Source organism: Bos indicus, chromosome 16, assembly GCF_029378745.1.
Source record: "Bos indicus isolate NIAB-ARS_2022 breed Sahiwal x Tharparkar chromosome 16, NIAB-ARS_B.indTharparkar_mat_pri_1.0, whole genome shotgun sequence".
Taxonomy (NCBI): Eukaryota; Metazoa; Chordata; class Mammalia; order Artiodactyla; family Bovidae; genus Bos; species Bos indicus.
Window position 1 is genome coordinate 65264911 of NC_091775.1, and position 12897 is coordinate 65277807.

At 40.2% G+C, this 12897-nt stretch overlaps 1 protein-coding gene across 2 annotated transcripts in view; it reads right to left on the reverse strand.

Moving 5' to 3' along the window:
* The window catches only part of NMNAT2 (nicotinamide nucleotide adenylyltransferase 2), a 217444-nt gene that overhangs the window by 165293 nt on the left and 39254 nt on the right, over positions 1 to 12897 (reverse strand). The window lies entirely within an intron of this gene.

The following is a 12897-nucleotide window of genomic DNA, read 5'->3' on the forward strand; positions in this document are numbered from 1 at the left end:
CAGACGCAAACCGCGTCACTCCCCGCCTCCCTTTAACGCTTGCAGCTCCGGCAAGATCCGAGGCTGCCTTTGTACATGCTAAGCTCCGTTCTGCTTTCCTTCTAGCTTCTTTCGCGTCTCTCGAGCTGGTCTCCGTCTCCTCCCTTTCTCTGACCCTACCCCACCTCACCCTCTCTTCCTTAGTGTTTATCTACAAATCAAGATGTGGTACCCAAGCCCAACCCTGAACACTCCAACAGGCAACGATCAGCACGGTGTGAACCCTTTCTCTTTTCTCCTTCTGAATTAGTTTTCCTCCCCTAATCGAACATTTTTTTTTCTGTCGACATCAACTTTCTCCAACATTTCCAGCTCCATAAGTGTTTGATTTTAAGAACTGTTCTCTTTCTCTCCCTCTCAAAATTTTAAGTGAGAAATGACAATTGATCAACTGGGGAGTATTTACTTCTTGTCTTTCCCCCCTTATCTCATGGTTTTGAACTACTGAACTGAGTCCAGAGCTTGACCAAGTGGTTGCCAAGATATAGGAGGAAGCTGAATCCTTCTCCTGGCATACTGCTCCTTTTGTGCCTTGAAGCAATGAGAACACGGATGTCACAGAGTTACTAAAGCTGTGTTTAAAACTATTGTGATCTTACATAAGCTATCAAAATTCAGACAAAGATTTACCCATTCATAAGTGTTTGAGTGTCCACGATGTGTTAGACTCTGATATAAACCCTGCTGATAAAGCAAAGTCTCAGTCTTCATCAAGTTTACATTCTACTGGAAAGAGTCAGACAATAAACAGAGAAGGAACATATTAGATGGTGATTGTGCCACACACAATAAGTGAATGCAGTTCACTCTCTGACAGAACAAAGGGTGAACGAGGAGAGGGGACTAATTGAAATGAAGAAGTTAGGGAAGGCCTCTCTGCGGTGGTGAAATTTAAACTGTGACCTAAATGACAAGGAGTTGCTAGTATAAATATTCTGGGGCAAGGAGGGGTTCATTGTCCTAGAAATGAAAGGCCAGAGAGACTTGAGTGTATGAATAATGGGGAAAATGCGAACAGAGAAGATTGGACTGGTGATCAGGACCAAATCAAGTAGGGCTTGTAGGCTAGGGTAGGGTTTGGATGTTTTTCTAAAAGAAATAACTTAGAGAGGAATAACAAAAGGAAACCACTGAAGCTTTTAGGCAGGGAAATGACAAGTAATTTACATTTTTATAAGATCACTCTGGCTTCTCAGTGGAAAATGGGAAGACAAGGAAAGCACTTAGGAAATCCCGCTGGTGGGTTGGCAGGTGGAGTTGTCCTTGGCCTAGGTTTTACAGAGGTAAAGCTGATGAGAATAAAATGGTCTCGGGATAAGTTTTGTTGGTAAAGTTTACAATCTTTGCAAATGAACTAGATGTGAAGGAAGGGAGAAAGAACAATCTAAAAAAGTGTCTAGAAATTTGGCTTAAGTAAATGAGTAGATGGAGAATGAGAAAGATGGGGAAAGAAAGTTTCAGGGATGACCAAGTGTTCTAGTCTGATACAAAAAATAGACCTAATAACTCGAGATTTTTTTTAAATGGCATTAAAAAATGAGATATAATTGACATATACCATTGTATTAGTTTTAGTTGCATGTAATAACTCTGAACTTAGAGATCCATAAGTACAAATATTTACCTTTCTGGGGCTTCTAGATTCTTAGGTAAATTTCTACTTATTTTAATGGGTTGGTCATTGTTTCTTATTTAAGAGCATGTATTTGTGGTGTACAGTAAATATTTGTTATACTGAACAGCAAATCAATCTTAATATGCATAAAGTTTCTAGTTTAAAGACATGTTAAAGACATCAGATTGATGTATATTTTAATGGTTTTGTATCCTTCCTGATATGGGATACAGACTAGTGCGGTAGACAAGCAGGAGATGTTTAGGGGGGCCTGACTTGGGTTTGAAACTCTGATACTTACTAGCTGAACAAAAAATATTTATTTGCCATGTGCCAGGCACTTGATTTAGGGGCTGTGAACAAACCAAAGTTCCTGCTTTAATACAGCTCACATTCTAGAGGGCAAAACAGATCATTAAAAAACAAAATAAACATAATGGTAATAGATACCATAGGCTTCTCTGGTGGTAAAGAATCTGCCTGCTGATGCAGGAAATGCAGGTTTGATCCCTAGGTTGGGAAGATCTCCTGGAGAAGGAAATGGCAACCCACTCCAGTATTCTTGCCTTGGAAACCCCAGGGACAGAGGATCCTGGCAGGCTACAGTCAATGGGCTCGCAAAACGTCGAACACAACTTAGCAACTGAAGAACAATAATGACAACAGACATCACAATGGGAAGGAAAAAAAAGCTAGGTGAGAAGAAAAAGAAAGGGAAACCCTCCTTTATTTAAGTGGTCATAGACGGCCTCTCCAGTAAGACGGGATCTGAGCAAAGACCTGAAAGAAGTGAAGGAATGTGTCATTTGAATATCTGGGGAAGAACATAACCTGAAAGAAAGTGAAAGTGAAAGTCGCTCAGTCGTGTCCAACTCTTTTGGACCCCATGGACTATACAGTCCATGGAATTCCATGGAAGGGAAGTAGCCATTCCCTTCTGCAGGGGATCTTCCCAACCTAGGAATCAAACCCAGGTCTCCCACATTGCAGGTGGAGTCTTTACTAGCTGAGCCACCAGGGAAGCCCGATGCAAAGAGCCTGAGGAGCAAGAGTGTTTGGGAGTCTTCAACAAGCACACCCGTACGCCTGGAGCAAAGAAAGTGAGTGGAAAATGGGGAGAGATAGATTGGAAAAGTAGGACAGATCAGATAGGGCCTTACAGGCCCTTGTTAGGGCTTTGGCTTTTTCAGAGATAAGAAGTCACTGGAGGGTTTTGAATGGAGAAGTGACATGAGATGACTTACACTTGAAAAGTATCGTTTTGGCAGGAAATATAAATTCTGGAGTCATCAGTATAGTTTTATATTTAAAACCATGGGAGTAAATGAGGTCACTTTGGGAGTAACAGATATACATAAAAAGAAGAAAAAGAGGTGCTCAGACTCAGCTCCAGGACACACCAAATGAATAGCTGACATTCACTATCAACAAGCCCTGGCACTGTAAGCCATCTACAGATGTTAATTCATTTAACACCAAAATTCTGTGAGTTCAAATAATTTTATCCCATTTTAGAGATGCGCGTAAGGGAGAAGACAGAAATGAAATAACTGGTAGGAGTAAGTGTGGAGCCAGGTTCAATCCCAGGTACTTTTAACTGAAGGCCCTGCTGTTGATCCAAGGCTATCTCGTCTGGTTTCACTGCTACGCTGTACAGGCATACCTTGTTTTGCTGAACTTCATAGAGACTGTTTCTTCTGCAGATTGAAAGTTTGTGGTAACCTTGAGTTGAGCAATGTGTACCCATACCGTTTTTTCCAACAGCATTTGCTCACATCAGGTCTCTGTGTCACCATATTCAAGCTTTTCCATCATTATTATACTTATGACAGCGATGTGCAATCAGTTGTCTATGGTAATTGTTTAGGAGCACTATGAACCACACCATGTGAGATGGCAAACTTAAATGATAAATCTGTGTTCTGAATGCTCATCTCCCTCCCTCTCCTCAGGCCTCCTTATTTCCTGAGACACAATAACATTGAAATTAGGCCAATTAATAACTCTCCAGTGGCCTGTAAGTGTTCGGGTGAAAGGAAGGGTCGACTGATGTAGCAAACTCCATTGCTGTCTTATTTCAAAAAGCTGCCAGAGCCACCCCAACCTCAGCAATCACCACCTTGATCAGTCAGCAGCTATCGGCATCCAAGACCCTCCATCAGCAAAAACTTTATGACTTGCTGAAGGTACAGATGATGGCTATCATTTTTTTAAGCCAAAAAAAGCATTTTTAAAAATTAAGGCATGTACATTTTTAAGACATAATGCAATTTCAAAGTTAACTCACCATGCTGCTGCTGCTGCTAAGTCGATTCAGTTGTGTCCGACTCTGTGCAACCCCATAGACGGCAGCCCACCAGGCTCCCTCATCCCTGGAATTCTCCAGGCAAGAATACTGGAGTGGGTTGCCATTTCCTTCTCCAATGCATGAAAGTGAAAAGTGAAAGTGAAGTCATTTAGTCGTGTCCGACTCTTAGTGACCCCATGGACTGGAGCCTACCAGGGTCCTCCATCCATGGGATTTTCCAGGCAAGAGTACTGGAGTAGGGTGCCATTGCCTTCTCCATAACTGACCACAGTACAGTGTAAACATGAATTTTATATGCTTTGAGAAACCAAAAAAAAAATCCATGTGACTCACGTTATTGCCATATTCCTTTATTGGGGTAGTCTAGAACCAAACTTGCAATATCTCTGAGGTATGTCTGGACATTTTTATACATTCATAAAAATAAGGATGACTATACCCACACCAAGGAGAAGGCAATGGCAACCGACTCTAGTACTCCTGCCTGGAAAATCCCATGGACAGAGGAGCCTGGTGGGCTGCAGTCCATGGGGTTGCTAAGAGTCGGACATGACTGAAGCTACTTAGCAGCAGCAGCAGCATACCCACACCAAACCACAGAGATGTGAAGGTTACCAGTAATATATGTAGAACACCTAGCATATAGTAGATGGTCAATAAGTGATACCCATTTTATAAATGGAACTTTGTAACAGCGTTTGAAGAACAGAGAATCACCTTACCAAGCCTTCAGGCCTTCCCCTCCTCTATAGAGGAAAAATGGAAAAGTAGGCAACAAAATACTTGCTGGAATGACTCGGCACTCACTCTACAAGTTAATTTTAATAAAAGGAAAGAAAACAATGTCTAATTCAATATTCCCACACAGAATAGTGGTCAGTAAATATTCACTGATGAATTAAATACAAAATGCTCAGAGAGTAACAATGAAATGTGAATTTGTAATACAATGCAATAAATATGTTTAGTCTTGTAGGTTATGTCTTAAGGCATAGTTTAAATTCTATAGATTAGATTAATTGGTTGTGATTCTAATTGACTCTTGTAATTTTCTTTGCTGAGGATCTCTAATTTGTGTATCCCCAAAGAGGGCTCTGGAACTGAAACAGAAAAACACTGAAAACAAATCTTGGTTCTGCCACTTGCCAATTGTTTGGCTTTGGGTCATTTATTGCTAAGACTGGAGATACAGTGGTCCACCCTCATCCCTGGTTTCAGCTACTTACGGTCAATGTTGGTCTGAAAATATTAAATGGAAAATTCTAGAGATAAACAATTCATAAGTTTTGACTTACATGCTGTTTTGATTAGCAGGATGAAATCGTGTGCCCTCTGGCTCCATCTTTCTGGGACCCCCAACCACCAACAAAATCTGTTCCTGACAACCAAATGATGATCCAGGATCATCCAAAGCAGACAATCCTTCTTCGGAAAAATCCTCAGAATGTCAATAGTAGCCTAATGCTCGGTCATTCACTTCACTTCATCTCATCATGTGTTTCATTATGTTACATCATCACAAGAAGGGTAATACAGCACAAGAAGAAATTTTTGAGAGAGGGACCACATTCACATAATTTTTATTACAGTATATTGTTGTAGCTATTTTATATTATTATTGTTGTTAATCTCTTACTGTGCCTAATTTATAAATTAAATTTTATCATAGGTATTCACATATAGGGTAAAATATAGTATATATAGGATTCAATACTATCTTCAGTTTCAGGCATCCACTGGGAGTCTTGGCGTATCCCCCATTGATAAGGGGGGACTGCTGTACTATATATAATACATGTCCTGTGTATTTACAGGGGTTCTATATGGTTTAAATAAGACCATGTGAGAATAAATGAGTTTTTTTTTAAAGCATATCATCAGCTTTAGGCTAAACTCTGTAGTTGTTATATACAAAATACTTATTGTTTTTGAGCATTTAATTATTCTGTTGATGACTTTATCAAGGGTGTTTCTGCGAGTTCCAATCTTACAGGGTAATGACTTTGGGAATGTGCTAATGTGCTAATAGTGTATATATATCTCAACCAATGAAAACAAATACCAAAAAAACATACTAACAACAAACTTATTCTCAGGGAAGATTCCAAGGCTGGTTCACAAGATATAGAAATACTAATAGGAATGTTAATCATTGCATAATACATGTACCTTAGTATATATCATGATCTATTCTCAGGGGTGTTTATTTTAACTTAGGTAATATAATTTGGTTCAATATTTCAACTTCCCAACAGCTGGGTAATTGCTTTAGGCTGAAAAAGAACCTGAGTCATTCTCCTACAGCCTAAACCTTGCAATCTGCTCCAGCCAGTTCAGTTTCCAAAAGGCTCAAGGCACATAGTCCAACCCAGAACATTCCTGGCAATAAATATCTATTCTGATGGGCAAGCTAAAGTGTCTATTGAGTCTGATTTGAAATGTGCATATGTGAAGTCTAGCAGAGTGGGTATGTATGCTCACGTATCTCCCTATTTACTTAGTCTGGGTTAATCATCCATGGTGGCTCAGATGATAAAGAATCTGCCTGGGAGACCTGGGTTCAATCCCTGGGTTGGAAAGATCCCTGGAGTAAAGGAATGGCAACCCACTCCAGTATTTTCACCTGGAGAATTCCATGGACAGAGGCAGGCTACAGTCCATGGGGTCCCAAAGAGTTGGACGCGACTAACATTTTTTGTTTTTACACACATCACAAGTCAGGGTAAAACAATTCCATGTTTATGAAGCTGGGTTCCTAAGTAATATTAGGAATCATCCTTTATAGGAAGTGCACAAAGTCACACACACAAATGTAGCTCCCTAGTTCCCGGGATCATGTTAGATATTGAATATTTATTTCATGTTTCTTGGTAAAAATATGATTATGAGAAAAAAACATATTATTCTGAGAAAACCATGACTCCTTGGGATTCTCTTCACTTCTCCACATTTCTATAGTTCTCTCTGCTTTCTCCACTTCTCTTCAAAATAAACATCTTCAGGGATACAGCTAAAGTGACTGGTTTTATTCTCTCATTTTCCTTACAAGCAAATATTTTTATGTCTCTGGGGTGAAAAATATCCTAAAAATTAAGATCCCCGTTTCTCCAGCTCTAAATCCCCAGACTCTTATTCAGACTTGTAATTTCTCTAATTATTCTAATCATGTTTCAAAAACAAAAGATGTTTCCAAATTTTAAAACCTGATTATCAATTATAAACATACCAATTCTTCTGGCACTACAGTGAAAGAAAAAAAATGTACATGGGTCTTTATAACCAAAAAAGCATTGTATACCATTAAAAATAAAAAATTTCTTCAACTAGTTCAGAAATTTGCTGCTTTATTTATCATGGCTTCTTTCAGATAATGGGGTGAAGGGCACATACGAGTCACTGCTTTCATCTTGAGACCAAAGATTTCACTACTTATCATAAAGTTTTCCCAAGAGAAATGGGAGGTAGGAAAATCAGTTCTAACAGACTTAGCAAGAAGTGTAATTGATTAAGAAGTAAAATAATTCCCTGAAATGACATCTGAGACTATCTCTGCCTCCCTCCTTTAAGTCACCCAAATGGAAAACACATTTGGCTCAAGGGAGCATTAAATAAAGGATGGAGGACTTAAAATACAAAATATTTTTTCCATTACATCAATACCTCACAATTTGGTTAAGTCAGATAGAACCCAGAATTTCAATCCCATCATTCCTCAAATTTCAGAGATGTAGAAAACAAGTGGAAGTGGAGGTTCCACTTCTAACATCCCAAACACCCCAAAATCAAACTCCCCCAGGAAAAACAGGTGTACGAACTAGACAAGGAGTGCCAAAGATGGTGTGGCACGATACTTTTTATTACCTCTGTGACGGCTCTAGAGATGTAGCTCAGATTAAAGATTATCCTGGGATGTGACGAATAGCATGGTAACTATAGTTAACAATAATGTATTGCATATTTGAAAGCTGCTGGGAGAGTACATCTCAACAGTTCTCATCAAAAGAAAAAAATATTTTTTGTAACTATGTATGGGGACAGATGTTAACTAGACTTACTGTGATCATTTTGCAATGCATGCACATAATCAAATCATTATGTTGTACCTGAAATGACTACTGTTGTTTTTACAGGATCTTAGTTCCCCAACCAGGGATCAAACTTGCGCCCCATGCAGTGGAAGCACAAAGCCCTAACCACTGGACCACCAGGGAAATCCCTAATATAATGTTATATGTCAATTATATCCCATTATTATTATTATTTTGGATGCACCATGCGACTTGTGGGATCTTAGTTCCCTGACCAGGGGCTGAATCTGGCCGTTGGCAGTGAAAGCATGGAGCCTTAATCACTGCACCGCCAGGGAATTCCCCTTTATATTTCACTTAAAAAAAAAAAAGACTATGCTAACAAGAAAATGGATGGTGATCACTAAACTATGCTGCAGAATTTGAAGGTCACCAAAGCAAAAGCCAAATGCAAATACAGGCCCCACTCCACCTTTTTTTTTCCCATGTCCTAAATTTTCAATACTAATGTCTCCTATGTTAAATAACTAGGATGGGTTATCTGCACATGGAGACCACTGTTATAGCACTGATCTGTTATCTAAGAAAATAAGTTTGCTAAAGAATTTTTGTTTCCCAATTTGATTTTTTTGACTTGGCTGCGCCCAATCTTAGCTGTGGCACATGGCATCTTCACTGTTTGCTGCGGCATGTGGGATTTTGTGGTTGTGGTGTATGGGATCTAGTTCCTTGACCAGGGATAGAACCTGGGCTCCCTGCTTTGGGAGCACGAAGTCTTAGCCACTGGACCACCAGGGAAGCCCTTGTTTCTCAATTTAAGTGAACAAAGAAATGAATAAAGCAAGACAAAGGAAGATACAGGAAAAAAACTGTATATCTTACTTTCCAGCCAATTACTTTCTAAATATCTCCAGAATTGTTCCATTTTCCTTTATCTTTCTGCTATTTTTCAGCTTCAGGCCACCTTTCTCTCTCTTTCTCTCTAATTATAAAAGAATTCTGGCTGGACTTCCTGCCAGTAATCTTTCCCTTCCCTAAGGCATCTTTCATATTCCAGCCAAAGGGATATTTCTGTAAAATATAAATCAAACCGTATCACTCTCTAGCTTTGACTCCTTCGGTGGCTTCCCATGACCCTTAGAATACTATCCAAACTCTTAAGCATCTAACAAGTTGTCTCAGGATCTGGTTCCTAATTGCCCCCCCTCCACACCCTATCTCTTTACTCCAGCCATATGGAACTTCTTTTAGGCTTCAAATGTAGCATGCCCTCTCTTAGCCAGTAGATGCAAACTTGAATCTACTTAATCTACTTCCAGAGCCTTCTTTGAGCCCCATGGGTGTGAGTGAATGCCTCTCCTCACAAGTCCTGTTTTTTTTGTATCACAGCATTATCACTGTGTCCTGCATTGTGACTGCCTTTTGATTTGCTCACCTTCTTCATCAATGTTTATTCGGACCCTACCACGTACCAGACAGTACGCTTAGCACTCTGCATTCATTATACCACTTAATTTTCATGGAATCTCAGTTAAGTAGGTTCTTTGATTATACCTTACAGATGAGGTAACTGGGACTTAGACAAGTAACCTGTTCAAGTTCACACAGCTAATAAGTGGGGGAGGCAGGCTTTGAACCTGGGTAGTCAATCTGATGCTTCTATTATCCAACTTGCCCCAAACTTCCATAAGAACAGGAACAGCTTCTGTCTTGTTCACTGTTACACCCCAATGACCGTCACAGTCTGGTACATAGCAAGATTTCCTAAGTGTGGGACATGTTTTGCTTATGGTTGGCTCCACTCTGTAGTTAAATTTTAACTCCTACTCTGAGTTGGATCCACACAGTCAAAGGCTTTGGTATAGTCAATAAAGCAGAAATAGATGTTTTTCTGGAACTCTCTTGCTTTTTCCATGATCCAGCAGATGTTGGAAATTTGATCTCTGGTTCCTCTGCCTTTTCTAAAACCAGCTTGAACATCTGGAAGTTCACGGTTCATTTATTGCTGAAGCCTGGCTTGGAGAATTTTGAGCATTACTTTACTAGCGTGTGAGATGAGTGCAATTGTGCGGTAGTTTGAGCATTCTTTGGCATTGCCTTTGGGATTGGAATGAAAACTGACCTTTTCCAGTCCTGTGGCCACTGCTGAGTTTTCCAAATTTGCTGACATATTGAGTGTAGCACTTTCACAGCATCATCTTTTAGGATTTGAAATAGCTCAACTGGAATTTCATCACCTCCACTAGCTTTGTTCATAGTGATGCTTCCTAAGGCCCACTTGACTTCACATTCCAGGATGTCTGACTCTAGGTAAGTGTGAGTGATCACACCTTCGTGATTATCTGGGTCATGAAGATCTTTTTTGTACAATTCTACCGTGTATTCTTTCCACCTCTTCTTAATATCTTCTGCTTCTATTAGGTCCATACCATTTCTGTCCTTTATTGAGCCCATCTTTCCATGAAATGTTCCTTTGGTATTTCTAATTTTCTTGAAGAGATCTCTAGTCTTTCCCATTCTATTGTTTTCCTTTATTTATTTGCATTGATTGCTGAGGAAGGCTTTCTTATCTCTCCTTGCTATTCTTTGGAACTCTGCATTCAAATGGATATATTTTTCCTTTTCTTGCTTTTCGCTTCTCTTCTTTTCACAGCTATTTGTAAGGCCTCCTTGTACAGCCATTTTGCTTTTTTGCATTTCTTTTCTATGGGGATGGTCTTGTTCCCTGTCTCCTGTACAATGTCACAAACCTGCATCCATAGTTCATCAGGCACTCTATCTATCAGATCTAGTCCCTTAAATCTATTTCTCACTTCCACTGTATAATCATAAGGGATTTGATTTAAGTCATACCAGAATGGTCTAGTGGTTTTCCCCACTGTCTTCAATTTAAGTCTGAATTTGGCAATAAGGAGTTCATGATCTGAGCCACAGTCAGCTCCTGGTCTTGTTTTTGCTGACTGGATAGAGCTTCTCCATCTTTGGCTGCAAAGGATATAATCAATCTGATTTCGGTATTGACCACCTGGTGATGTCCATGTGTAGAGTCTTCTCTTGTGTTGTTGGAAGAGGGTGTTTACTATGACCTGCTTTATTGACAATGCCAAAGCCTTTGACTGTGTGGATCACAATAAACTGTGGAAAATTCTGAAAGAGATGGGAATACCAGACCACCTGACCTGCCTCTTGAGAAACCTATATGCAGGTCAGGAAGCAACAGTTATAACTGGACATGGAACAACAGACTTATTCCAAATAGGAAAAGGAGTCCATCAAAGCTGTATATTGTCACCCTGCTTATTTAACTTATATACGGAGTACATTATGAGAAACGCTGGGCTGGAGGAAACACAAGCTGGAATCAAGATTGCCGGCAGAAATATCAATAACCTCAGATATGCAGATGACATCACACTTATGGCAGAAAGTGAAGAGGAACTCAAAAGCCTCTTGATAAAAGTGAAAGAGGAGAGTGAAAAAGTTGGCTTAAAGCTCAACATTCAGAAAACGAAGATCATGGCATCTGGTCCCATCACTTCATGGGAAATAGATGGGGAAACAGTGGAAACAGTGTCAGACTTTATTTTCTGGGGCTCCAAAATCACTACAGATGGTGATTGCAGCCATGAAATTAAAAGATGCTTACTCCTTGGAAGGAAAGTTATGACCAACCTAGACAGCATATTAAAAAGCAGAGACATTACTTTGCCAACACAGGTCCGTCCAGTCAAGGCTATGGTTTTTCCAGTAGTCGTGTATGGATGTGAGAGTTGGACTGTGAAGAAGGCTGAGGGCCGAAGAATTGATGCTTTTGAACTGTGGTGTTGGAGAAGACTCTTGAGAGTCCCTTGGACTGCAAGGAGATCCAATTAGTCCATCCTAAAGGAGATCAGTCCTGGGTGTGCATTGGAGGAACTGATATTGAAACTCAAACTCCAGTACTTTGGCCACCTGATGCTGAGAGCTGACTCATTTGAAAAGACCCTGATGTTGGGAAGGACTGAGGGCAGGAGGAGAAGGGGATGTTAGAGGATGAGATGGTTGGATGGCATCACTGACACAATGGACATGGGTTTGGGTGACTCTGGGAGTTGGTGATGGACAGGGAGTCCTGGCGTGCTGTGGTTCATGGGGTCACAAAGAGTCGGACATGACTCAGTGACTGAACTGAACTGAACTGAGTTGGATGTTTTAAAAACGAAGAAAAGGGTTGCCCCAAATAAATCTGAACAGGTATTTGTAAAGCCTGTTAACTATAAGATCTGTGCACCTTTTCTTCCCCTCTCCTGTCAAGATCTCTTTAGACCATGGTTGCATTGTTCATTCTGGAAGGAACAGAGTCACTCCCTGGGACAGGTTATTGCCAGCTGGAAGTAAAGATCCTTCCTCCAAGCCCTCTATGTATGTTCCTGAATTTTAGGGCCTGGAAAGAAAGATATAACATTTCTTACACTCCCTTGCAATAAGACTTCTGGATACTAATTACATTCTATCAGGGGGATGTCCTGTGTGGGATTTAGAAGGCAAAAGTGATGTGAAAGCCATCTTATTACTGTTCTTGCTGCTAAGCGACAGAGTTGATGTGTGTGTGAAGGCAGAACCCACATTCAGTAGTCCACAAATTCCTGTCACCAAAGTCAAGGGGGTTGAGGGGCGGTTTGACAGCTTCCTATGGACTACAGCTGTCATGCTGTACCTTGAAATCTGGAGTCATGTGATGGCCCCTAACTTCAGCTTCTTTAGCACTCCCAGTGAATTTTGTAAGCACTTTTGTTTTTAATCCCTTTCTGCTTGAACTACCTATTGTTGTTTCTGTTTCCTGAATTGAAACCTACCTGACACATCGCCTTAAATGCCATATTTAACTGTACCCACTTTTTGTGTAGGCAAGAGCCAATTACATATAA